General features: G+C 38.2%; 2 protein-coding genes across 25 annotated transcripts in view; both read left to right on the top strand.

Moving 5' to 3' along the window:
• The window catches only part of LOC108616649 (uncharacterized), a 106773-nt gene that overhangs the window by 49600 nt on the left and 30390 nt on the right, over window positions 1–26783 (top strand). The gene's annotated exons all lie outside the window — the stretch shown is intronic.
• Window positions 1–26783, top strand: part of LOC108616654 (uncharacterized) — a 63599-nt gene that overhangs the window by 10626 nt on the left and 26190 nt on the right. The window contains exon 1 of one of the 7 annotated variants that reach the window (XM_089469848.1): window positions 10550–17024. The exons of the other annotated variants lie outside the window; for them this stretch is intronic. The gene's annotated coding sequence lies outside the window, so the exon portion shown is untranslated. Of the gene's footprint in view, window positions 1–10549; window positions 17025–26783 lie in introns of those variants that run through there. 7 annotated transcript variants of the gene reach the window in all.

Below are 26783 nucleotides of genomic sequence, written 5' to 3'. Positions count from 1 at the left end.
AATAGAACTTATAAGCAGACAGAGCCGCAGAATATTCTGGGCAAATGAGGGAGACAACTCAAAAGATAAGATAAACTTAAAAGAGCTTATTAGAATCGAGATTAGAGTGGGCAGGGGAGAGAGAGAGAGAGAGTGAGAGAGAAATACATGCCAAATGCAGATTAAAGATTGTGAAGTTTTTAACAATCAAAGTTAAAGAAAAGTTTGAACTTTATTGAGGCGACTCAATATTGATATAAATGATAAAGGGTTAGCAATACATTTTACAAAAAATATATTATAAAATTGCATAATTGAACATTTTAAATGTCAAACAGAATTTTTAATAAGTATGGATCGGAATTTTTCAAGAGAAATTGTGAGGTCTTGTGGGAAAGGAGTATTACATGTAAAGAAGAAGAAGAAGCTACAAATATTATCATGTCTTAAGTATTTTTCCTTTACTTTTTAGTACTTCTATCAAACAATCTAATATAATAAGGACAACTCTCGCAGTCTTCAAAGACTTTTCTCACTCGCCTTCAACCATAAACATGAAAATATTTGCAATATTTGTCTGCTTTGAGCTGCTGTGAATTAAAATTGGCATCTCAGAGGCAACTCGTTAGAGTGCGCCAGATTTATTTGACTTGCTTTTGCAGAAAACTCATTTTCCAGATATTCCTGTTAGATTTTTGACAGTGGCTGTCAGAGCAAGGAAAGTGTTTGTAGGTAAATTCTGAATAAATTCTGAATACAATTTCTACGCTCCGAATTGAGGCAAAACTTATGCACGGGTCAGACTTAAGGCTTAAGGCATGGCAGTAAAGGAGGCGTGTCCGTGGGGGGCGTTGGCGGTTTTTAGGTTAACCTATTCGAGATGTTAACGCCCCTTAAATTGTGCTTGAAATATTTATGGCTGGCTGTTAAATGGAAAACGTGATATGCTTACGATAATACACAAGTGTGCGATTTGATTGGAATTTCCTGAACATAATAGTATTTGATTTTTCCTCTCTCCCTCTCTCTCTCTCTCTCTCTCTCTCTCTCTCTCTCTCTCTCTCGTTCTGCTGTTTGTGTGTGGGCGTGGCAGTGAGCATAAGCACAGCTGGCGGGCAGATTTTGCATTATTTTAATTAACAATTACGAAGCGAAAACTTTACTGTTGGCCATCATTTGCAGGCCAGTTGTTTTATTTGCCACATTCCAGCCAGGCTCAGCTCCCAGCAGACCCAACTAGAGAGATGCTGCCCTTCTTATATATACATATATATGTATATATCCTTGACACAGATATAGGCAGTCATTGGCATTGGGCTGCGATTGCCAACGGCAACAGTTGCTGCTGCTGCAGCAGTTGCTGCCGTTGCAGTTCCAGCCGATAAGCGATAAGCAGCTCAATTTTAGACTTTTACAGAAGCTGTCACTGTAGCATACCCTGTAAATTGCAGTTTAAGGTAGTGTAGATCGATGTGGGAATTGGGTGGGATAGATGTTCTTTGTAATTGTAAGAGCCTGTTGTCAATACGAAAGCAACTCTTGCATACTTTTACAATAATTCATTATAGTCGAGTCTCGATAATTCGTATCCCGATAAATCGCAAATCGCGATAAATCGAAAAAATGATATCCCCTTGAAAAAAAAATTCGTTCTCAATAAATCACCCATATTTGTGCTACATAAGATAACCCATTCTAATACTGTTACTTGCATTAATATGTGGACTTGTGAATTGCTCCTTCACTTGATTAATTGCTTGACTGTTGATTCTTGGCTATATGGAGTATCTATTAGTCTTATACTATCTGTTTGATTATCACTTTTACTAGCTCAAATGAGAACAACAATGCTGATGGCTCTTTGGTTTTTACAGAGTAATAATATGATCTATTAGTCTATCATATCTGTTTGTTGAACACTTTGATTTGCTCAAATATGATTGCTTAGGCATTACAGATATCTATATGAAACTGTATTCGATATATCTTATATAGGATAACTGATAGTCTATCACTAATCTTATCTAAATCTATAATAAAACTTAAGAAAAGCTGCCTGAAACCATCCACTCAAATCTTCTTCCTAGACAGAAGTTTATCCCTACATTTCTCGTAGAGTATCTGCTAGTCTATTACTTTCGCTCATCTCTCTGTCTCTGCTTTACTACAGCTTCTCTGTAGCCTCTCATTGCCTCGAAAGGTTTTTGTATTTGCGATAATTTTGCACAACACGAAAAACCTATTAGTTGGCAATTAAGCGTGTCCTGCGATCGAGGTCAAGCTGCAAGCTGCTGTATTAAGTGTGCGAGTGTGCCATTTATGCAAGTGTATGTGTTATGTGCTTGTGTGTGCGTGTGTCAAAGACTAAGCTCCCCAAGCGCATTTCATCGGCAACGGCTGTCGCCATTCATTTCGCCTGCATAATTCAATTTGCATGGCCAGACAAAGTGAAATCAACAAGTAGAGCCAAATAGTAGAGAGAACCCCCAAAATTCGACCCAATCTCTGTTCCATTTGGGGTTAATGCGTTTACAATCGCCGGCCAAGGCGCAAAATAATTTTCTTTGTCTTGAAACCTTTTTGTCATTTTGTTTTACGGGCGACGGCTTAATGTCAACTTAAATGCCTTCAATTATTCTTATTTTTTAGCCATAATTTGCATGAGCCACGCCCTGGTCCGGCTCTAGATAAGAGTGAACAGATTTGTGTATATATATGTATAGGGTCGTGTGGGCTGGCAAAATGTGCCCCAGGCGGCTGGAGCACCAGCCGCTCCATCACAACCACCATAACCTCAATCCCAACCACCAGCGCAGTGGAAGCGCCAGAACCACATTAATCAGAGCGCGCTTTGGGCTCAGGCGAAGTAATAAAACCTGACGCATGTCCTGGGCCGAGACGAATGTCCTGTTTGGGCCACAAATACAAAACTTATTAAACAATTTATATAAACTTGCCCCGCGGGCGAGTGGCATGTGGCATGGGGCATGGGGCGTGGGGTGTGGTAGTTGGCTGTATTTGCTGTAATCAGCATTGCCAAAGATTTCAATTTCATTAAGTTTCGCATATTTTTTTTTTTTTTAGTTAACAAATTTTGTAAACTTTTGCTCATATCCGGCGTTTGCATATGAAATTGATATTTTATGCAAAAAAACAGAATAAAATAAAAAATTGTTTTGGGCTGGGGCTTGGTTGTAGGCAGCTGCCCCAGTTTGAGCAGTTTTTGACAGCGACCCACGTTGAGCGCCAAATACAGAAAGCAAAGAGAAGAGCACAGTGAGCAACAACAGCAACAACAACAACAACAACAACAACAAAAGAAATATGTTGCAAATCGTTTGTCGTTTTGTGGCTTTGTTTATTTTCATGCTGCGTGTCCTTTTGTAGCCTTTGTCGTGTTGGATTTTATGTGCCTGTTGCCGCCTCGACTATAAAAAGACAAACACACACCTTTATAGGTGTGCCGATGTGTGTGTGTGTGTATGAGTGTGGCTGTCTGCGGTTGTCTCGCCTCGACGGGTTTTAAACAACTACCAAAATGTTTTACTTGATGTTGCCCATTTGTTGCTGTTGTTGTTGCTGTTGTTGCTGTTGTAGCTGCTGCTGCTTGTGGCCTTTCTAAGTACATGCAATTTGTTGGCCATTTTACACGGCAGCGCTTGTCAGTTAGCCCACACACACACACGTACATACACCCACATACACCTGCACTGTAAACGTGTTTCCACATGAGCAACGCAGAAATTGAATAAAGTTGCCCCACAGCGCTCTGCAGCAGCAGCGACCGACAGAGCCAGCAATAGAGCCATAGAGTGAGTAAAACAGCATCATTCAATAAAAAATTAATATGTAACAAGCAGCAAAGAGTTATCTCTACCTCTGTGTGCGTGCGAGTGTGTGTGTGTGTGTCTGTGTGCGTGTGTGTGTGCTGCAAATGAAATACCCTAAAGATGTGGCAAATATTGAATAATTTTGAATTGAATTGAGCTTCTGTAGCTGAAAGCTGTTGAGCTAGAGCTGTGATGTTTATATATATATATATATAATATATATATAGATATATATATGCATACCTGATGCAGATCGAAACTGTTATTTATACATAGTAAACGCCTTTTGCTTAACACATCAAATATTAAATATAATACATATAATCATATATCAAATATAAAACATATAATACACATATAATATTTATTTTTGTTTGTTTATTTATTTACTGGAACCATATTTTTATTTATTTATTTTATTTTTATTATTATTATTTTTTTTTTTGTCAATGAAAAATTTTAAAATTGTTATTTGACTCTTTATGCTAAATATTATAAATACAATATATTATAAATAAAAATGTATATTAATAAATTTATCATTTTAATAATTACATTATCGGGTTCCGATAATTCGAGATGGCAAGGGGAAATTAAAATTATCGAGAATGAATTTTATTTCAAGGGGATAGAATTATTATTATTTTTATTTAATAATCGCGATTTTCGATTTACCGGGGTATAAATTATCAAGACTCGATTGTACTTAAAATATAATTTTTAGACAATGTAAACTATTTATAAATAAGAACTTACAGAACTATGCCTAACCCATTTATATTAACTTGAAATGCGAGTATACATCCTCCTACCCTCCATTGTCCTTGTTCAGAGACTCAAATAAGAGAGCTACTAGAACAAATTATACATTAGAATAAATTGAAACGCACTAACATTGAGATGTTTTGAAGTTTTTCTGCTTCACTCGATGTACTCAGGTTATATAGAAAAGTCATTTAGTTGAACTGAAGTGCACTACAGCAGAGAGATCGCAATCGTTACATAAACTGTTTATGTTGCCCGCCACATTGTGTTATAAACTTGAAGTACTCTCAGTGCTTAAGAGTATAAGAAAACATTCAATGAGCTGCTGCCTCTGCCTCTGCCTCTGCCTCTGCTGCGGCACAAAGGCGCCAGGCGGCTCACCTGAGCATATGCCATATGACTGCAACGTTGATGAGCAGACACGTGTACTGTCTGTGTTTGTGTGTATGAGTGTGTGTGTGTGTGTGTGTTTGTTTGTGTTTGTGTTAGCTTAAATCAGAGGTAATATGGTTTTATGGACGCTGTGAGCTCCACATTCCTATACAAACGCTCAAGTAGCCCCCCAAATGCAGCAACAGCAACAGCATACTAATAAAAACATATACACATTATGTGTGTGTGTGTGTGTGTGTGTGTTTGTGTTGTTGTTGCTGTATGCTTTGTGTCATGTAAGCGGATATGCATGCAACACTTCTTCGTCTTCTGGTTCATTTTTTTTTTTATATGTGCAACGTTGATTATACTAAACTTGTTTACTTATGCTGCTCGTGTCTGGCGTCAACAAGGCCCCCTTGGCCACGCCCACAAGTCAACTGTAGTTTTACCACACCTCCATCATTCCACTCACTCTACCTCTCTCTGTCGCTCTCTTTTGCGCCCTATGTATGTTTCTGTGTTGTTGTTTTTGGGGGGTAAAAAGTGCAAATTTCAGCATTAACGCGCACTCTGGCCCCACTCTGGCCCCACTCTAGTGCTTACAACAATCGCCGCGTCGTCGTCTGTGTAAATTTTCAACTTAATCGCGTGCTGAGCAAGAGCTATGCAAACAGCAGCTAAACGATGACACACACACACACTCACAGCAGGCGACAACCCTGCAATGCCATGGCAACACTATTCCGCAGTTGTACCAAATTATTTGACTCAAAAACTTCATTACATTAACGCACTTTCCATGTTGACTGTATGTGTGTGTGTGTGTGTGTGGGCTTAATGAAATGGCATTGCATGCGTTGCGCAATTGAATTCTGTTAAGACTAAGAACTTGCAGCCAGCTCTGCAGAGTTTTTGGGGGCAAAGCGCTTTTGTTTATTATGCAATGCATATTAATATGCTATGCATAGAAAGTGCAGGATCTACTTGTCTGTCTTGACTTCTGTCAACTTTTTCGAGTCTCGCTTTACAGCTGTAGACATATGGAAATCACTTTTATTTGAAAATATGAAAATATATTACTTCTGTTGTTGTTATTTAGTATTTTCAGATTTTGCTTGAGATTGCTGTATTTAATTTATACTCGTGCTTGGGTCAAAGTTTTCCACGACTCTTGTGTTGTTTTCAAAAACCATTTATTTATTATTGCTTTGTGTCCAAAAGCAAAAAAAAAAAAAAAAAACATATTGTCGAGCTCCTTCCTTCACGTCTTTCATGCTCCCAATCGTAACTTAACGCAATCCTTACTCTATCTTTCTCTTTTCGTTTCTCGTTCTTTCTCTCTTTCTCTACCATTCTCGTCCTATAGCCCTTCCTTCTCTCGTAATTCTTCTCTCTTTTTCTTTCACTTCTCTCTCTGTCACTTCTATCTCTTTCGTCTATTCTTTCTCACTTTCGTCTACTCTCTTTCTCTCTGTCGTCTACTCTCTTTCTCTCTGTTATCTACTCTCTCTCTCTCTCTCATTCTCATTCTCTCACTCACTCTCTCTCTCGCCTCCACTCTCTATATCCCTAAAGTTGCGTCTTCAATATGATTTCTCTTTAGCTAATTAATCTGTTCAGATGATGCTCGCATGGTATTTAAATTTTTTCAAAAAAAGAAAAAAATAAAATAAATAAACTTTCAATACGTTGCTTTCCTTTTGCATTACAATTAGTCAATATGCATGTAAATCGATTCCATTTTCATCAGAATTTTTGATAACGCACTTCTCAGCGACAAGCTTATGCTAAATTTATTATTTTTTCCATATATATTCCTTATTATTACACCTGCAATATCAATTGTCGATTTCCGTTCTCCGAATTTTCGTAGCATACTTTTCAGGGCCAGCATAATAATGCTCTCGCCTGCTTGCTCTTAGCATGGAGCTTAATTGAACAGAGATGAATATGTAAATGGGATTTAAGGCCCTAAGGCTTTAAATTTATGTAATTTTGTTGCAGTTGAAGAGGTAAAACAATTAACTACTGTTCGATTATAAATTCTTTGTTTTTGTTGCTTGATTTATGCATAACACAATTAACTAATGGAAAAAATTTACAAATTTTCGACAGAGACAAACTTGTTCAGCTCGATAAATTTGCAAAATTTCAAAACTCGTTGCGGTTATACAAGGCGAAACGGATGGAGTTGTTGTTGCTGTTGTAGTAGTTGTTGTTGCTGTAGTTGCCAAACAGGGCATGTGGTTGGGCTTTTAGGCAAACTAGATTGACTATGAGCGAGCGAGTATGCCTGTGTGTGTGTGTGTGTGCAAACTAAGCTGAAATTAATTTTTGCAGAGCCCTAAGTAATGTGGGTTGAGGCCCCAAGAGCTGTGTGGCAGGTGGCAGGTGGCAGGCCCAAATTGCTGCAGCACACAGCTGATTTAAGGGCCAAGCTGAAAGATAACAGAGCTGTGTGGAGTGGGCGTGGCTGGCTAGGCAGTTGCATCGCAATGCCTATTGAGTGCGGTAAACGGTTGCTTGAATGGCATTGCGATAACCAGGCAGAAGAGTTTGTGCTCAAGTATGGCCATAAATAAATGAGCTGCAGCATTAATAGGTGGAGAAAAAGAGACAGCAAGGACTAGAAGGAGGGCGAGCCAGTGATATGGCCACAAAAGCCAGACAAAAGCGGCTTAAAGGCAAGCTGCAATTCAATAAGCAGCAATAGAAACAGCCGCAACAGCAGCAGCAACAGCAACAGCAACAGCAACAGCAGCAGTAGCAGATACAGAAAGAGAGCGGGAGAGAGAAAGAGATAGAGAGAAAGGTAGTTGCTTGCAAAGTCAGCGAGCGACTGCTTACTAATTATAGATAAATAAATTATATAATTGACTGCCTCACAACGACACCCGCAAAAGAGAGCGAGAGAGAGAGAGAGAGAGACACACACAGACACACATTGGCATGCCACGCCCCCCTTTTTGTAAAGCAGCGCACAATGAGCTAATTTTAAACAAATATTTATGCAGCAATTAAAACGGTTCAGTTGACTTCAGCGCCGCGTTGACGGCAGACACTCAGCTAACTGTATAATCTACTGCACTTCAACACACACACACACACCCACGTAAGGAATTCTGCGTGTGTGTGTGTGTCTATGTACAACTAAATTTGCTGCACAAACAAAAAAGTATGAGTGGGAGGGAGGCAGCGAGCGAGAGAGAGAGAGAGAGAGAGCGCGGGATAATGGGAAAATTGCTTGCAATTCAGACCATGAATGATGAATGCTTTTACAAGCTAAGTCTAACTTTGACTTTGGTTAGTGCACCATGGGCAACATTTGCAATTTAAGTGGCACAAATTAGTCGCTCGAACGTGAAGAGTGAGGTTCATCAACAAGTTTTCAAGTGGCTCAGCAATGCACAAACTGGCAACAGCTTAACAGCTTTTGTTTAAATTCAGCTCTAAGTTTGCTTCTGTTAAATAACATTGCGTCTGGCCATTTGCTGCCAGTTGGCAGATAGAGTAGATGACTATAACATTTAATGCAAAACTCTTGAATGTTAAATGCTTTTAGTTAAAGTAATGTAACAGAGTTTGTCAACAGCTTGATCACTTTTAATGAGCTCTGTTATGAATGCTGTGCTGTTCCTTTCATTTATGTATAGTTTATGTAGTTCTGTTACATACCATTGCAGTGCTGCTCATTTGTGTTAACGAACAATTCGGTCTGTTATCCTGAGCTAGGCTGCACACAGATGTCTGTTGGCTAACATAACATAGCTATCAGTTAGGTTTATTTTACTTAACATTACAGTCTAATATCTTGCTTATAACAATAACCAATACAATATGATATATTATATGAGAGTAGTCAGCAAACAAAACATTTTGAATATTAAGAAGATATATTATATATATTTAAACATATATCTATTTTATTCTGTTTCATTCAAGTAAGCTTGCTCTACAAATTGAACCACTGTGCAATAGTTTCAGCCTTGATTTCGTCAGCTTCATCAACCTCATCGGTCTATGTCTCTCTCTCTCTCTCTCCATCTCCCCCTCTCTATCTCTGTGTCTCACCCTCTTAGTCAGTGTTTCTCGGCTGTGGTAACTTTTCGACCGCATTCTAACTTTTGCTGGTTATGCCAATCAAAATGCTTACGACCAACTGTGAATGTGTCTGTGTGCGTGCATGAGTGCGCGCATGTGTGTGAGTGCAAAGTGCAAAGTGCAAAGACGTATTGAGATTTTGCCATTAAGCCATCAAGCTCGACGGCAAGAGCAACTTAGGAATGCCATCGCCAAAAAGGATCAGCAACATCAGCAGGCCATTCGTTAAGTACGTGTGTGAGTGAGTGAACGTGAGTGTGTGGTTGTGCGGGTGTGTTAGCGTGTGTGTGACCAATTGCAAGTCAGATTAGGCCCAATTCGAAGACACTTTATGGCCCATCTCATATGTGAAGTGTCAGAAATGTCTTTGACTTTGGCTTTTTTGCACTGAGCTGGCAACACTTTTATCTGCTCATCGTGCCCGACCATCTCATCTGCCTAATTGAATTCCTTAACACACTTGTCGTTGTTGTTGTAGTAGTAGTAGTGGTGGCTGTTGTTGCCTTTGCCTTGGGCCACCCTCTTTGCCTGCCTGCTTGACTGTCTTTCTGCCTGCCTGCTGCCTGCCTGCCATGCTGTTCAAGGAAATCTCGACGACTGTTTCCTTTTCCGTTCGAGTGGCATGCTGGCATGTTCGACACCCTTCTATTGCCTCACATTACCGTTACTCCTTCCACTGCTCCTGCTCGAGCTCGTGCTCCTGCCTGGCTGTCAATTGGCGTCCGTTTGCCGCCCGCTGTCAAAAACTGTACGCCTAAGTGAGCCGTTGTCGCAGCCCGCATAACTTCAATAACCATATTTTTCCCATAACTGTGCCAATCGGCCAGATTATGGTGAAGTACACTTAGCTATATATAATATATATTCGGGTATAAAAACTTTGCTCATTTGTTGCATAGATTTTCTATTTGATCAACAGCTAATTGTAATTAGCGGGTGTCCATTAACCACACCGCAGACACCATGTTCAGATTTGCATGTACTTTAATTAATTGAAATTGCCACAGCTGTCGATACACACACATACACACTCTCACATACACTCTCTGCATGGCATAATTACTAATTGATCTAATCGACTTTGGGTTCCCATCTATTAATATTAAATTTGTTATGTGCGTCATAATTGGCCAAAGCATTTGGCCTCTGCTTGCTCTCTATTTAATGCTAAACTATGGGACATGACCCGTACGTTCCAATGGGTATTCCATTTAGTTAGTCAATTGTTAGCTCGAATCTTAGTCCATTTAATTCAATTGAATAACTGAATTGTGTTGCTATTTGCCTAATAGACAGCAAATTAGAATGGAAATCTGGATTAATAGGGAGTGTTCGACTAGTTAATGCCCTGACCACGATACTTTTGTTAAATATTAAATTTTAAAATATACAAAGTATAAAATGAAATATAAATTAAAAAATATAAATATAGAATATAAAATATAGAATATAAAACATAAAAATAAAATATAAAATAAAAATATAAAATATAAGATATATAATATAAATATAAAATATAAAATATAAAATATAAAATATAAAATATAAAATATAAAATATAGAATATAAAACATAAAAAATAAAATATAAAATAAAAATATAAAATATAAAATATAAGATATAAAATATAAAATATAAAACATAAAAAATAAAATATAAATAAAAAATATAAAATATAAAATATAAGATATAAAATATAAAATATAAAATATAAAATATAAAATATAAAATATAAAATATAAATTATAAAATATAAGATATAAAATATAAAATATAAAATATAAATTATAAAATATAAAAAATACATTATTAAAAAATTAAAATATTATTAATGCATAATTCATGCAGTTTGTTGGATCAAATGTTTCAAGTTATCCAAGTTTCTTGGCTTAAGATATTTACCTAAATAAGAGCATTAAATTTAAGTATGCTTATGCTAAACAATTAAGTATACTCTACAAAATCTCTGTAGAAATTCAATTGATATATAATAGATATAATTGAATGGATAAAGTGTAAGACTGAGAGAGAGAGAGAGAAAAGCTAAGACTTTAAACCAGTTGAAGTGCGCTCCACATTTCTATTTTGAAAATTAATCTGGCTGTGCGTAAGCCTGTGGAAGAAATTTGTGTGTTAATCGCTTGTCAAGTGTCTCTGGACAATGGCACGAGTTTCGTTTCGTTTCGTTTGGTTTGGTTTCGCTTGTTTACTGGGGATTTTTATGCCTCGATTGGTGCTTGGCAAGCGCGTTATTTGATGCTTTATGATGGCGAGGCCTTTGATCTTTTATGCGCTTTATCTATGCGTGGCTACACACGCAAATACACCCACTCACACACACACACAGACACACACAGAGACAATGCTGAATAAGCAAAAAGAATGAAGAAGAATGAAAACTGCGTACACAATGGACTCAAATGGCGGCCTTGATATCAACGGGCGACTGTCCTTAGCAGAGGCCACGCCCCCCCAAGAGCTAAACCCATAATAAGGCGCTAAGTGAAGATTTAACAAAACTGATTATGCAAAATAACAGCAACAACAACAGCAACAGCCCGAGCAAAAGTTGTCAAATGCAAGTCGCCAGCCCACGCTTCGTATACGCAATTTTGATGCATTATATGTATGTGTGTGTGTGTGTGTGTATGTGTAAATATATGCTTGATAAGCTCGCTGGGCTTATGGCTTGAGTGAAGTGCCACACTCAGCGGTTTTCTTGTTAATAGTTGGGGCTGGCAAGTGGAAGCTTAATTAACATAAGGGAGCACATTTCAAAATGCAACGGCATCCCCCAGCCCTACGCCTCTGCTCCCTGCTGCAGCAAGGCAGAGCAGCGCTGAGCACAGAGCTGGTTCATCATCATCAGGCCGCCCTGTCAATGAGTGTGTGCTTGAAAGCTTTTAGCCAACACACACATACACGTTCACACATGTGTGAATGTGTGGCTGTGTGTGTGTGTGTGTGGGCTGCTTAGCGTTGAGCATTTGTTGTGCTTTGGCAGCGTGACACGATGTGCGAGAATTTATTTTAGTACTTTTTAATTCAATCCTTAACGACTTGACAGCAGCTAAAAGTGTCTAAGGCTGAACTTACACGACTCCAGAGTGAACTAATACGCTTCTAATACAATAGTTGTATAACATGGAAGGAGGACTGTGTGCTGAGCTGGCGTTACTTTATGGGGTTAAGCTCGTGGTAAATGTTACTTGGCGGGAATGAGAAGTTGCTAAACTGAAATAGAACCTAACTAGCTGATTTATATCTAACATAGCTTTACACGGTTTTGAGGAACTGCAAATGATCTACCTCACGAAGCTGTACTTGAAGCGAAAACAAGCTGAAGAGAAAGGACTGGTCTTATATGATTATTATTTTAAGATGAATTTATTTAACATGTTTTTGAAGAACTTAAAATGTTATAGCTTTCAAAGCTGTAATTGAAGCGAAAAATTCTAAAGACAAAAGACTAATCTTATAGGATTATTATTTTAAGCTAAATTTATTTAAAATAATTTTTTAAAACAGAAAATGATACCTAGACACAATGTAATACCTAAGAAAAGAAAATTCTAAGAGTTCTGTTGAGATTGAAGGTCAATACTGAGAACTTAAATGGATTAAGCATATTACACCTTATCACATTATACCTTAGCATATCACATTTCAACTTGAGCTGAACTACCTAAACTCGCTTAAAGACGCCAAGAACACGATTCAATTTAGATTATATTTGCCTAGATTTTAAATGAAGCATACCTAAATACCTGTAATATAACTGAGCTGACCAAGCAGAACAGCTCTTATCACGTCCTCTTTCATTTTCCAACATTTCCAGCATCGTCTCACATTGCATAAAAAGCGCCCATCTCTAGCACAGATCGCAACAACAACAACAACAACAAAAATGAAAAGAAGCAGATTTGTCAAATATGCGGTGCCGCAGCTGAAGCTCGCTCGTTGCGTTCTCTAAAACGCGTATTATGGCTGAGTTTTTTTTTTTTTTTTCAAGTGCGAATCCGTCAAGTGGGCCGCCAAATGCAAATGCTGTGAGCAGCTGTGTGTGTGTGTGTGTGTGTGTGTGTCTGTGTGTGAAAACATTGGAAATAAAAGAAAACTGCGAATTTTACAATAATTGAGCAAAAAAAAGAAAATAAATAGAGGGGAATGCAGAATAGGAAAAGGCAGCAGATGGGTGAATGCTAAAAAAAAAAAAAAACAGACACACACACACACACAAACACAGTTGCAACTAGTTTATAGAGCAATGTGATTAAAATGACGTCTGCGACAGTTAGTAAACTGGCACAATGTCCTGCAGAGTGCAGCAGCAGCAGCAGCAGCAGCCCAGGACTCGAGCATTTCCTTGACCGAAACGCAACCCGAAGCAACATATTTCTATACTTTATTTTCCTTCATTTCGTTTTCAGTTGTTGTTTGCCACAGTCTTTATTATATGCGGCCATTGTTTGGTTGCCTCTGTGTGTGTATTTGTGTGTGTGTACTAAAAATAGCTGGGCCATGTTTGCGGCTGGCTTTGCGGCTATATGGCAGGATAATGATGACGTCAGCTGATTTCATATCCGCAACGAAAACAAAAACAATAACAAAAACAAACGAAAACGAAAACGAAAACCAAAAAACAGAAACCAGAAACCAGAAACTGCGATTGCTCGCATAATAAGAATGCAGCGAAAGGACACTTTTGTTAGGGTTCGCACAGATTATTCCTTTTCTCCTTTTTTTCAGCTCGCAGCTGCTTGGGAAAGTATGCTAAACAACAACAACAACAATAACAACAACCAACAACGGCAGCAAGAACATCAGCTGCTGCCACTGGAAAACAATCAACTTTTCTTTACTTTGCCTTGCTGTTGTTGTTGCTATTGTTGTTGTTGCTGTTGTTGTTGCATTGTCGACAAACATTTGCGCGACATGCGCGCAGGAAATCGAGTGTGCAACATTTCCAACCCACACTCGCAATCCTTTTCCTACAATATTTCATTTTTGTTTTTTTGTTTTTGTTGAATGCCCAGGTATCATGTTCGGCCTTGATGTGCTTGCAGCTGCAGCTGCACCTCGCACTCTCTTCCCTCCCGCACTTGTATATATATCTGGATTGGCTGCCCGGTTGAGCGCTGTGGCAACATCATCTTCAATCAGTTTGGCCCTATACTGTGCCCACTTTCGCTACACTTGAACCTTTGTTTATGCAAATCAAAACTGTTGCCCATGGCCCACTTCGTTCTCCCTCTCACTCGCACTCGCACTCGCGCTCGCCTCTGTCCCTCTCTCTGTATCTCACTCTTTCATTCTTTGTTGCGCGCAGCTCTTTTGTCGACTAGTTTTTCGACCAGAGCGCTTTTCATCAGCATCATCAGCCGCACTCATCTCCTTCTTTGCCTTGGCTGACTTCCGCCTGCGCCAAGCAATTTGCATAGCGAAAAAAGTGTTGCCTACTTTTGTGCGCTACTCAAGGCGACTGTCGTCCGCAAATTGCAATGCATCGCGCTTAATAGCTGCTTAGTTGGGTGTATCTCCATGTATTCATGTGTATGCGCGTGTGTGTATGTGTGTGTGTGCGTGCAATTAAGCCTTTGTCTGGTGAGACGCAACATGCGCTTTGTCCAGCCATTCTTTGCAGCTGTCTTCAGTCAGCTGAAGTTGACGGTCGCATTGACGTTGACGCTGACGCTGACGCGAGCGCTGATGTTGACGCTAACGTTGACGTTGACGTTGACGTTGACCAGAGAGGCCATTCGCAGTGGGCAAAAGTCAACACAATTGTGTGCAGAATAGCTAATTGTTTTTGTTTTTTTTTTTTTTTTTTTTTACGCAGCAACTGAGTAGCTTAACGGCTGTTAAGTTAACAGTCAAGTAGCTGCTGTTAAGATAAGGGAGTAATAACAGCAGTGCTTCATTTAGCAGTTGTTGGCTCATGTAAGCTGAGTATATTAACAGAATTCTATTATGTTATGATGGCAGCTCTATTATATTAGGCTATTTACAGCAGTGCGTACTCTGTTATGTTAATTATTGGCAATGTTTACATAGGTAAACTTTTTCAGCATATAAATTGAGCAAATTTTGTGAAAACTTACAAATAAAATTTAAAAAAAAAAAAAAATTAATAATAATATATGAATATTAAATATGCGTCGAAATCAAATGAAAACTTCTTATTTCTAAGTTAAGAAATTTAAGCATATATTAATCACATTCCTCTCCTTCTCAGCCAGTAGAAACTTTAGATATTCAGTCGAGCATCTATAAATATGTATGAAAGCATTCCTATGACACCTGTCTATATATAGTTCTCACATACGGAAACCAACAGCACTCAGCTTAAGTTTAGCGCTTGGTTATTCGAGTGACTGGTCAAAGGTTGCCAGCAATGCCAGCAATTCTTTCTTTAAAACTTTTGCTGTCACACAAATATCTCACATATCGTTAAACTTGTTTTTAATTAACTGGAAGACATAGTTGAAGAACTATGCAAGCGCACTTAGTTATACTGACATTGACAAAGCAGCTTACGACACGCTTCTGTCTATTTGTGCGTGCAGCATTTGAAACGCCAAAGCAATTTAACTCAAACAGCAGCAACAGCAGTGGCAGCATCGACAGCGGCAACACGACGAAGACAATGGAAGTTTTTGGAAACTCTTGAAAGTCAGAAAACTTACGACTCACATTTCCATTTGAGCTTTAGCCCTACCCCTCTTACAACTGTTTAACTGAATAAGAGTTGAGCAAATACGAGCACTCGAGCCTTCAAAAAGAAAGTTTCGCTTGAGCTGCCTTCTATTTCTGTTGCCGCCGCTGCCTGCCTTTTGTGTTGCGTAGCAGATCTCGTATTTGCTCTCTGTAATCGGACATCCTTGTCTGTCTTGTGCGTCTCGTACGAAACAACAAAGCGAAAAAACTTATGCACAACATTTTTTTCCAAAAAGGAGCCAAAACAACAGCAAAAAAAAAAAAAAGGCCAATAAGACAATTTTTAATATGCATAAATCAAAGCAGCACTGCCAACAGCAGCAGCAGCAGCCACGCCCAACGCTATCAATTGGCCTTTAAAATGGTCTGAATATATTTTCTTGTGGCATAATCGACTATACAGCCAGAGGGCTTTATGCTGTAGAGCTGAGGCGGTCAAGCTATGCCTATTTCAGTCTTCTAAGAGTAAATCTCAGTCAGGGTCAGGGTATTTTCTAGGCAGACAATACCATTTGGATAAAATTTACATGTTTTCTTTTCATTTTACCACAAAGCCTTAGGGCTGAGTTGAAGAGCTACATAAGAGACTGAGTCCATCCAAACCCATTGCACATAGATGAGCCTAGGCTTACAAGATCAGTTTTTGTTCGGGTCAGGGTATCTTCTAGTCAGGCGCTAGCAATTGGAGTGCATTTACATGTTTTCTTTTTTTTTATTATGCCAAACTCTTAAAAACGGGATGTACAACTGCGTCCGTTCGTTCATCTGTCCGTCAGTCAGTTAGTCAGTGAGTCGCTCAGTCATATACTCACAAGCTTCCTGTTTCCTGCTCAGGGCTAAAAATGGCAACAGGGAGCTGACATCACGTTCGCTTAGCTGACATCTGCCTGGTCTGCTCTGGTCACTCGTCAATGGCTAAGGACTCAAAGTGAGCTCGCTGTCATCATTGCATTGATCCTTTTGGCCTCTATCTATTTGGCGGCGAGATAACGATTTGTGGCCGACGTGCTCCTGCTGCTGTTGTCGACAGCTCATCTAATCTGATGGGCGGCTCATCTGCTGGCTGACAATTCATTTGCTGCAGCTGTTGATGCATTGCGTCACATTACACAGCCACTTTGTGGCATGTGGCAGCGCACCAGCAGCAGCAGTCGCAGTGTGCGCGCGCGCGTCATGCTGTGCAAATTACGTATACGCCGCATGGGTCTGTGAATAACTTTATTTGAGCAGAGCTTAACAAGTGTTGGGCTTAGCTAGGTGAGTTTCTAATATGTTGAGGCAAACACAAACACACACACCCACACACACACACGCACACCTGACTGCAAATCCCGCAGCTAGAATTTCGCTACGTTTTGAGACTTTTGGCAGTGGCCAAAAACGTGCCAGAAGTCACGCTACATGGCCTAATGTCATTTGCATATTTATGCAACAAAATTCTACCAGAGCCTTTTCAAGCCCGCCCTCATCCCCGTCACGCCCTCACGCCATGCCAGCTAAGCCACCCGCATGCTAGCCCTTTTTTTATACGTATTTCTTTAGCTACATTATTTTTATTGTTGTGCTCGGGCAAATATTGAAATTGGAATACAAATTAAAAAGCTTTTAATGTAAACAGCCGTAAAGGTTCTCGGAATTGTAACCCAGCCAGCCAGTCAGCTGGCCAGCCTTTTATTTTTCAATTTTCTGCGTAAGTTTTCAAGCTAAACGGCCACGCCTACTGCTGGCTGTATGTTTACTTTAGACGTGGGCATACAATAAAAAAATGTGATAAAGAAAAAGAAACAGAAAAGTGTTGGCCTGCAGGCATTTTGATTTAAAAGTTCTGAGCAAGGGCCTCGCCCGCAGAATAAAGAGAACCCGAAAATACAGTTTGCAACAAAATGAGAAAAAAAAAAAAAAAAACATAAAACAACAAAATTACTATGCGCACATCTGATTTGTGATTGGGTGAAAAAAATTGGAGAGCATCGGTCAGAAGAAAGAGTTGATTCTGATAAGGCAAGAGCTGCACTTGGTATATTTTTTAGAATGCTAAATTCCAGGATTTGTGATTTGCAGTATTTGTGTTGAAAGTGTGTGGAAAGCTATTTGAAATATTCGAAATATTTGTATCTGATTTCAGTATTTATTTTGCTGTGAATAATAAGCTATGCTAAGAGAGCTTCTGTACCCTATAAGAAATTTGTTCGTAAAGTTCCAGTGGAAATAAAAAATAATAATGAGAGAGAATAAGAGAGAGAGAGAGAGAGAGATAGAGAGAGAGAGAGAGAGAGAGAGAGAGAGAACCATTTGAGTATACCTATATACATAAAAAGTATCAGTCAGTTATGATATAGATTATATATACAGTCGAGTCTCAATAAATTTTTATCCCGCTAAATCGAAAATTGTTAAATCGAAAAAAGAGCGAAAATCGTTCTCAATAATTTGAATTTCTGTGTAAATCGAAAAAACTCTACACTATTTTGTTATAGGAAAGTTTTGGAACTCGCAATATATCTATGCCAAGCAGAGCAAAGTGCATGTTAACAGGTGGCCTAGAGCCACGATTGCAATACAGCTGAAAACTTGTCGCAGTTGCCAATTCGTCTTTTGCTGAAGTTTTTACATACATATGTAAATCTATACATATATACATGCATATATGCATATATCCAATAAGTATATGTTTTATCTACGGCAGCAACAATTGCCTGACTGCAATGTAAAACTTTATAACCGGGCTCACATATGGCAAAAGTATTTCTTTTACTTTTAGTTTTTGCTGCCCCTTTCGATATATGCGGGCCCAGCTGGGAATGTGAAATTGTGAAAATTTTGTGTCATTTTTTCTTTGGTAAAACAAAAAGCAAAGAAGAAGAAGAAAAATGTCAGCGTGCGCGTTGGCTGGCAGACATGAAAGATACTCGTGCTACGGATGCGGATACAGATACAAATGCGCTCGAATAGCTCGCTTGAACCATGACCAACAAATTTGCCAGGGCCGAAAAAAAAAAAAAAACAGTGTGTGTGAGTGCAAGTGTGTGCGTGTGTGTGTTATGCTTTAATTTTGCATTTCACAGTTTTCATTTTCATTTTCAGTTAAGCTAAATGTGCGTTGCCCCGCATTCTATGCTGCGTGCTCCGCAATGTAAACAGCAAAACAAACTGGGCCTCGACGACTAAATAAACAAGAGAAACCAAGCAGGACGTAAACACATACCAAAACACCAACACACACACACACACGCCCAAACAGACACACACATGTAGAGAAAACAATTTTAGCATTTCACTTTGCGCAAAGCTGAAGTATTGACCAGCTTTTGTTAGGCCGAGGGACAAAACTCAGATACAGATACAGATACAGAGCTCAGATTCAGATACTTTTATACATATATGTGGCTAAATATAAATACATGTATAATATATGTATGTATTTGCCATTTCAATATTTTTTTTGACAATCTCAGTTGCAGCAGTTCAAAGGTCAAAGCGTATAGAGTTGAGAAAGAGATAGGTATAGAGTTAGAGAGAGAGAGAGAGAGAGAGAAGGTCTGTCCGCATTTGTAGCTCGTGCTTTGTGTTTGTCTTGTAGCTGCCTATTGGCCCGCAGCGCAGAGTGCGTATAATTATGGCAGCATAAACAACAACAGTACACACACACACACACACGCTCAAACACACAAACTTGCACACACACACGCGCTTTCTGTTGGAGTTGAGGCAATTTCAGCAGCTGCTTTCCATTTGCCTGCCTCAACAACCTTCGCATGTGCGTGTTAATGGATTTCACTGTTTTTGCAGCTTTCGCTTACAACGGGTGATTTTTTTTCTTTCGTGTTTGTTGCTGTTGTTGTGCTGTATTGCAGTTGCATAATTGAAAATTAATTATTTACAAATTGTTAAATTGGCAGACGCTTAATGTGCCACACGTGGCGCCACCAGTTATCAATCAAAAGCTCTTTAACTGCCCGCTCGCATCAAGCAATTACACATCACAGCGAAATAGATATTGACATTGTTATTCTATTAGCTCTTCTTCTACAGTGGCACTTCAGTAAAAGGCACAAGCTGCTGAATTTTTATTGAAATTTAGTCTTTGATTGTCTTTCAGCATATGCTTCATATCAGCTCTTCGCTCGACAGATCTTGACTAAAATTTTAACTTAACGCACATTTCATATACAAAACTTGCGCAAGATAAAAATTTTTATATTCGTCAAATATGAGCAGATATTGACGTTTTGATTAAATTATTTAAGTTGAAGTGTTAAAAAAAAAAAAAAGAAAACAGTAAATAAAATTGTCGTTTGTTCTGCTGAGTTTATCGAAGAGCGAAGAGACGAAGAATCTATTCAGAAATGGAAAGCTGGGCCTTAGGCTTGGAGTTTTTGAAAAATCAATTAATTGCCATTTTGTATATGTGTATTCCTTTATACGTTTCTTATAATTCTCATATTAATATTATTATTTTTATTTTGTTTTATTTTTAACCTTTATATATCTCTATATACACGTCTTATAATTCTCTTATTAATACCTATACTTATTTTTATTTTATTTTATACCCCTATATATTACTAAATACGTTTCATATAATTCTCATATTAATACCTATACGTAGTTTGTCTAAATATTCATCTACTTCTACTTAAATTAACTCATATCCTTAAAGTTCTTATTTAACTTATATTTATGCCATACTCTTGCTGAGTTCTAAAAATATACAAATCGAGTTAATTTCCCGTCTTTCAATTGCCTTCATCCCGTGTAAGGCTCTCAGCATATTGCAAATGCCTTTTCATAGTTTTCTTCATTTGCTTAAAGTCGATGTGCCTGCGATGACGATGATTCAATTTAGGCAAGCATCACTGTAACTGCATATATATTTATTTATCCAAGCAAGCATAACTGTATCTACACACACACACATATATCTATTTATTTATCCAAGGTACAGTCTAGGCTCCGCCTGAGCCTCAGCAGCAATTGAATTCGTTCGCATTTGATTTATATTGGAATTTATTCCCTTGGCTGTGTTCACAAATTGATTGATTAATTCAATAAAGCGCTGATAGCATGAAGCTGACTGCATAACCGGCAGCCAGCGCGCTGCTCCCCCTTGTGGGCGCCCACCTTTTGGCCCTTTGGCAGGTGCTTGCTGCCTGCAAGCAGGCAACAAAAAACTGAACTGAACCGAACTGAATTGAAATGAATATCCATTTCAGAGATTGGCTTTTTATGCAACTGAAATTTGAACTGAATCTGAGCCGCGAGTCGCGCTGGGCCGCGCTGAGTGGCAAGTGATTAGAGTAATGCACTAGCCATGAAATTTTCGTGCAGCACTTGCAACACGGCCAGCACTAGCAACAGCTGCCATTAAGCTAGAACAGCAAAAGTCAATATAATAAACAAGCCGAGTGCAGCGTCAAGAAAGGGAGAGAGGGAGGGAGAGGGAGACAGGGAAAGAGTCAAGCACAATTGTCCTCATTCATTGTAGACGTCCTGCAAAAGGGCATCCTGCTGGCACTTGATACAAATGAAATGGAGCACAAGCTAAAGAATAAGATGGAATACCCTTATGGGACTGCTTATAGTTATGAAAGCAACTATGACAGGATGCAATATGGGATAGGATATAATATATGTAGGTAATTTAGGTGTTTCTTTATGCTCTTAGAATATAGCAAAATGTTGTCTTAATAATATTGAAGCTGCCGGTTTTCTATATATGTTAATTATCTAATAATAATAATAAAAATAAAAATAAAAATAAAAATAATAATTAATAAAAATAATAGTAATAAAATAATAATGACAATAATAATAATAATAAAATAATAATAAAAATAATAATAATAATATCTCCAAAATATTATCGTTTCTAGTATTTGTTGAACCTAATGAAGCTCTCAATCTCATATACATACATACAGTAAAATCCAGTTATAATGACGCTTAAGGGACCGTCGCGAAGCGTCGTTATAACTGGAAGACGCTATAACCATATATGTAAGTTTACTCACAAAAGATTGTCTGGGGACCAGAATCTTCATTGCCATAACGGTACAGACGCTATAAGCAGAGTCGTTATAGAAGGATTCTACAGTAAATATCTAAAAATAGAATCATATTCTCTATATTCTCTATATGCTAGCTCTACTTTATATATGTATTCTTTATATGGCAAAGACTTACTATTCTTGAAATGAGCGTAAGCTATATAATCAGAGATAATTTCTCTAATTGTAATTCACCTTATTGCTCTCTTCTTCTTCTTCTTATGAGTAGACATATAAAATAATAAGCATATACCTAACATCAAGTGCAGGGCATATGCCTTAGCATATGTGTAGTGCCCTCGGCAAGGACATAAAAACAATTCGCTACTGTCAATATGTCACACTCAGACTTACACACACACACACATACAGGCGCACATCTACACACTCGACTCGAAGAATAACAGTAAATGTTATTGTATATGCTGCGGCCTGTCGCTCGACTCTGGCCTTTAATTTGCTTTTGCCGCCACAGTATGCGATAACAATAACCATAACCGTGGCTATAACCAAGAAACACACACACACACGTAGGGTATCTATCGTGCATGAAATATGCGAATGGAATTGATATTGATGCAAATGAAAAATGTCAACTATTCGCGCTGATAACAAACTGCGAATGCTACGAGCAAAGCTGTCACACACAGCAACACTACATGTGTGTGTATAGGTGTGTGTGTGTGTGCATCTGTGTGTTTGTTGTCACATGGCAGCACTAGCGACTTTTGTGTGTGTGTCTGTGTGTGTGTGTGTGTGTGTGCTTTCAATGTTTATTTATTCATTACAAGTAATACGCGCATGCCTTGTGACACGCCCCATTTACATATGCCGCCCTTCCCAGTGCAGCTGTGTGTGTGTGTGTAATGTAATATTTTTGTACATTTTATATGCATGTCATTTGGCAAGCTGCATTTTAACAGCAACAACAACAACAACATGCTCTGAGCGAAAATTGTAAAAATATGATTAAGACACGGCAGCACAGGTGCTATGCGCTAGCTCACAGAGGCGTCGCTCCAAAGGGGGGTCCACCCCTGTCCATTTGCAAGTTAAGTAAAATGCATAAATAATTCTGCATTTAACTAATGAAAAGTTGGCCAAAGCATATGCTGCTCTATACCAGTATTACCGCTGACTATCGCTAGCACTCAGCCAACCTCGCTCCCCTTCACTCTCCCTCTCCCTCTCACCACTTAGACTTGCAACTAATCTGCGGCTAAGCGCCTTGTTCAACTAGCGCAAAAGCATTTTAAAGTTTTTCTGTTGCATTACTAGAGTTTGCCGTTTGAAGTCAGCTGAATCTATAAACAAAGGCTAAAAGCAGATTGTTGCAGATTAAACAGGATTAGAGGTATAAGCATTAAGACTATATTATTAGAGCAGAAAGAAGTCAAGCATATAGAGTGCAAGTGCTAGAAAATATTTGAGTAGATTTTTGTTGACATTTCAAGCTAAGATTTCTGATAAACGAAAGCCTGTCCATAAAAATACTATACCATTTATTCCCTGAAATTCTACCATTGCCTCACCCCTTCTGCTTAGTCTATAAAATTGATTTATTGAATTCCTTCTGTCATTTTTTGTTCCCATTCAAATGAAATCTATTGAACGCAAAATGGCATTTCTTAAAATGAAATGAAATTAAAATATTATGAATTATTAATTCCATTTGCGGCACATTTATTTGGCAAACAGCTATTGACCGGAAATGTGCATATTTACATGTAGAAGCTGAGAAAAAACATTAGAAAGCCAGGCTTTTGTTTATAAAATACAAATAATGTAAATATCGAAATTCCTTGGAAATTTGGGCCAGCAATTTGTAAAAATATTTTTTTCTTGCTATTGGTTTTTGCTGCTAAAACAAATATTTGAAAAGTTTGTTGATATTTTTGCATATATGCAAAAAAAAAAAATAAATAAAAAATATAAAGTTGAAAAGTTTCAACAATTTCTTTGAATTGCAGACATGTATGGTTAATATTTAAGAGCATTTGTGCATATATTTATAGATAAATATGTACATACATACATTATGTATGTATGTTTGCAGGGCTCTCAATTAAAGGCAACTGTGTTTGCTTGCTCGCTTGCTACGCTTATACAGGACTCGCATCAAATGATTCCAGTTTACAATTTTGCAGGCTATTCATGTGGGCGTATTTATGCTTAAATATGAGTACACACACACACACACACACGCACACGCATGCACACAGATAGCGTATATCTCTGTTTATATGTTTGTGGCATGGACATACAAACAGTAAACATTTCAACAAGCTTTCATATCAGCAACGGGCAAAGGCGAGGAGTCGCGTCGGCTGGACCGTAAATTACAAGCGAATGCGCCAATTAATCATACGCACTGTTTGCCCAACCGTGGCAAGGCCAAATACAGAAACAGCAAAGCAAAAAAAAAAAAAAAAAAAAAAAAGAGGAAGAGAGAGATGGCGTGGACAGCAGTGTAGACCACGCCTCCTTCACTGTAGTAGCCCACATTTTATAAATAGTCAAACCAATTTCCACAGAATGCATTCATTTCGACATATATTTTATATTATTATTGATGCGCAACATTATCTCTTTGTTGCCCTACGAAAAGTGTGGGGGAAGAGGGTATATTGGTAGTGATTTATAATATACTATATATATAAAGAGCGTTGTTTTTACTATATTAAGATTAAGAACTTAGAACTTGATAAGTTTTTAGCTTGGGTTTAATGTAGACAAAACTTGCGTATCATATGTTCATTAAACGGTAATTCTTAGACAAATACAGTAGAGTACCGATAATACGAAAAGGCAAGGGGATACTTTTTTTTTCGATTTTCACAGAAATTCAAATTATCGAGGATTATTGAGAACGATTTTCTTTCTTTTTTTTGGATTTTTCACGATTTTCTATTTAGCGAGGTAAAAATGATCGAGATTCGACTGTATTATGTTCCTTGCCTTGATAGAATTATAAGTTCTAGGGATAAATAAAAGGGTGTCTGCTGTATAACTTGTATTCCAACTATAGGGTATCTTTACATTCAGCATTCCTTTAGCTCAGTGGTGGATAGAGCTATTATATCCACTTTTCTATACGTTAAACATTCTATTCCATTGTCTTACACCAGCTGATATTAGCTTTACCCACATACATAAGCAATTATCTGTAGTTTACAGGGCATCTGTTCGTCTAGCACTCACTGTCGTTTCCATTTTAATTTTTGGTCGTCTATTAAATAAAATAAATTTGCATTCTGAGCAGCAAACTGTGTTTATTAAAAATAATAAATGCAATTGCATAAATTTTCCACAATACTGTAGTCCATGAAAACTGCCAACAGGTGGCGCCACAGTGCGTGTGTGTGTCTCAGTTACTAGCAGCTCATATACAGCACGCACTGTGCGTCCATAAATTGAATATAAACACAGGCAGGTGGTCCAGCCTGATGTAGGTCCTGCTGTGCGCTCCCTTGGCTCCCCTTGGCGTCTCTTGACCTGCCCACCTGTAAGGTAGACCAAAAACGTTGCTCTGCGGTCCTGTGCGCATAGAAATTCATGAATTTTAAAGCCGGAACATCAATTGAGTGGCCGTCGCGTCGAGTCTTTGGAGCTCAGTGTCTGTTTGCTGTCCTGTCGCATCCTGTGCTGTTGTTTCCATTATGATGTTATCCCACACACACACACACACTCTGACACACTCATCTCCAGCTGTGATTCACACATCACACACACACACACACACCCACTCATATGCGGCTTAGATTGACAATTCTGCTAATTTTGTACTCAAATGTAATTTACGCTCAAATTACATTTCCAACTTGCAGCTCAGATTACGTTTTGACCAAGCCACCTCCTCTGGCTCCCCTTGCCCACACAAATTGTATTACCAATTCTAATTTATTTGTCGTTTAACTGTTGCCCATTTGCACGCCCGTACACGAGGCGATTGTGTTTTGTTGTTGCCACACAGCATCCATGGCTAATATTGAACATATGCATAGACAACATATACACACATATATATATAGATATTGCGATAGGTGTATATATAGAGATATGTATATGTATCTCTGGGAGCTTTGACAGTTACTGAAACCTTATTGATGGCTTGCCTGATTGATGATCGATTTGGCCAACAGAAATTTTACTGTTGTTGCCTGCAAAACAACAACTAGTTTCACAACTCTCAGCTATTTCTGTGTACATGCGGCAAATCAATTTCGCCTGAAAACTCGGGGAAAATGGTGAAAACTCTGTGAGAATTGCACGCAGCTACAACAGATTCCTTGCCCCATTCGTGCAACAGTGCTAATTGAATTTTTATCGCAAACTTTGTGCAGTAAAAAAAAAAAAAAAACAATAATAATAGGATATAATTTCAGCAAGCGAAACAACAATATTTCAGACAGCTCAACAAAATATAATTGTGAAAAAAGCAATTACTTTTCATTGAGTGCGCTAAGTAGGAAAAGAGAAAATTGTATTTTGTGTATGCAGAGAAAAGTTTGATATCTACTTGGCAAATAAATATACATAGATGCATTTAAATGAGAATGAGGAGCAGAAGCAGACAAATATTTGTGCCTGAAACTAAAAATTTTAAAAGATTATTAGATTAAATATTACGAAATGAGCTTATCACAGATAGGAATAATTCTTTACAATACAATACTTCATATATACATATATCTAATCAACAGCTGAGTCTGTGTCTCAGTCTGTCTATCCATATTAAATACCATTCGAATATTCTCTTTTGCACCATCACGTCTATAGATAGCCAAACATACTTATATACATATGTACATATGTCTGCTCTAACTTCAACTTGAACTCTGCAGAAGAACTCTTGAGCAGAGTTTTTATTCTTGAGTGCTTGAGTGCGAGTGTTACCTGCTATATAAGCTCACACCTGCTGCTGCGCTGGCTCAGTTGCAGTGCAGAGTTCGTGCTGGTCAGTCGCCGA

The sequence above is a fragment of the Drosophila arizonae genome, chromosome 5 (assembly GCF_054131065.1).
Source record: "Drosophila arizonae isolate 15081-1271.41 chromosome 5, UAZ_ARI_1.0, whole genome shotgun sequence".
Lineage (NCBI taxonomy): Eukaryota > Metazoa > Arthropoda > Insecta > Diptera > Drosophilidae > Drosophila > Drosophila arizonae.
The sequence above is the reverse complement of the archived record's forward strand: the minus strand, read 5'-3'. Positions and strand labels throughout refer to the sequence as shown.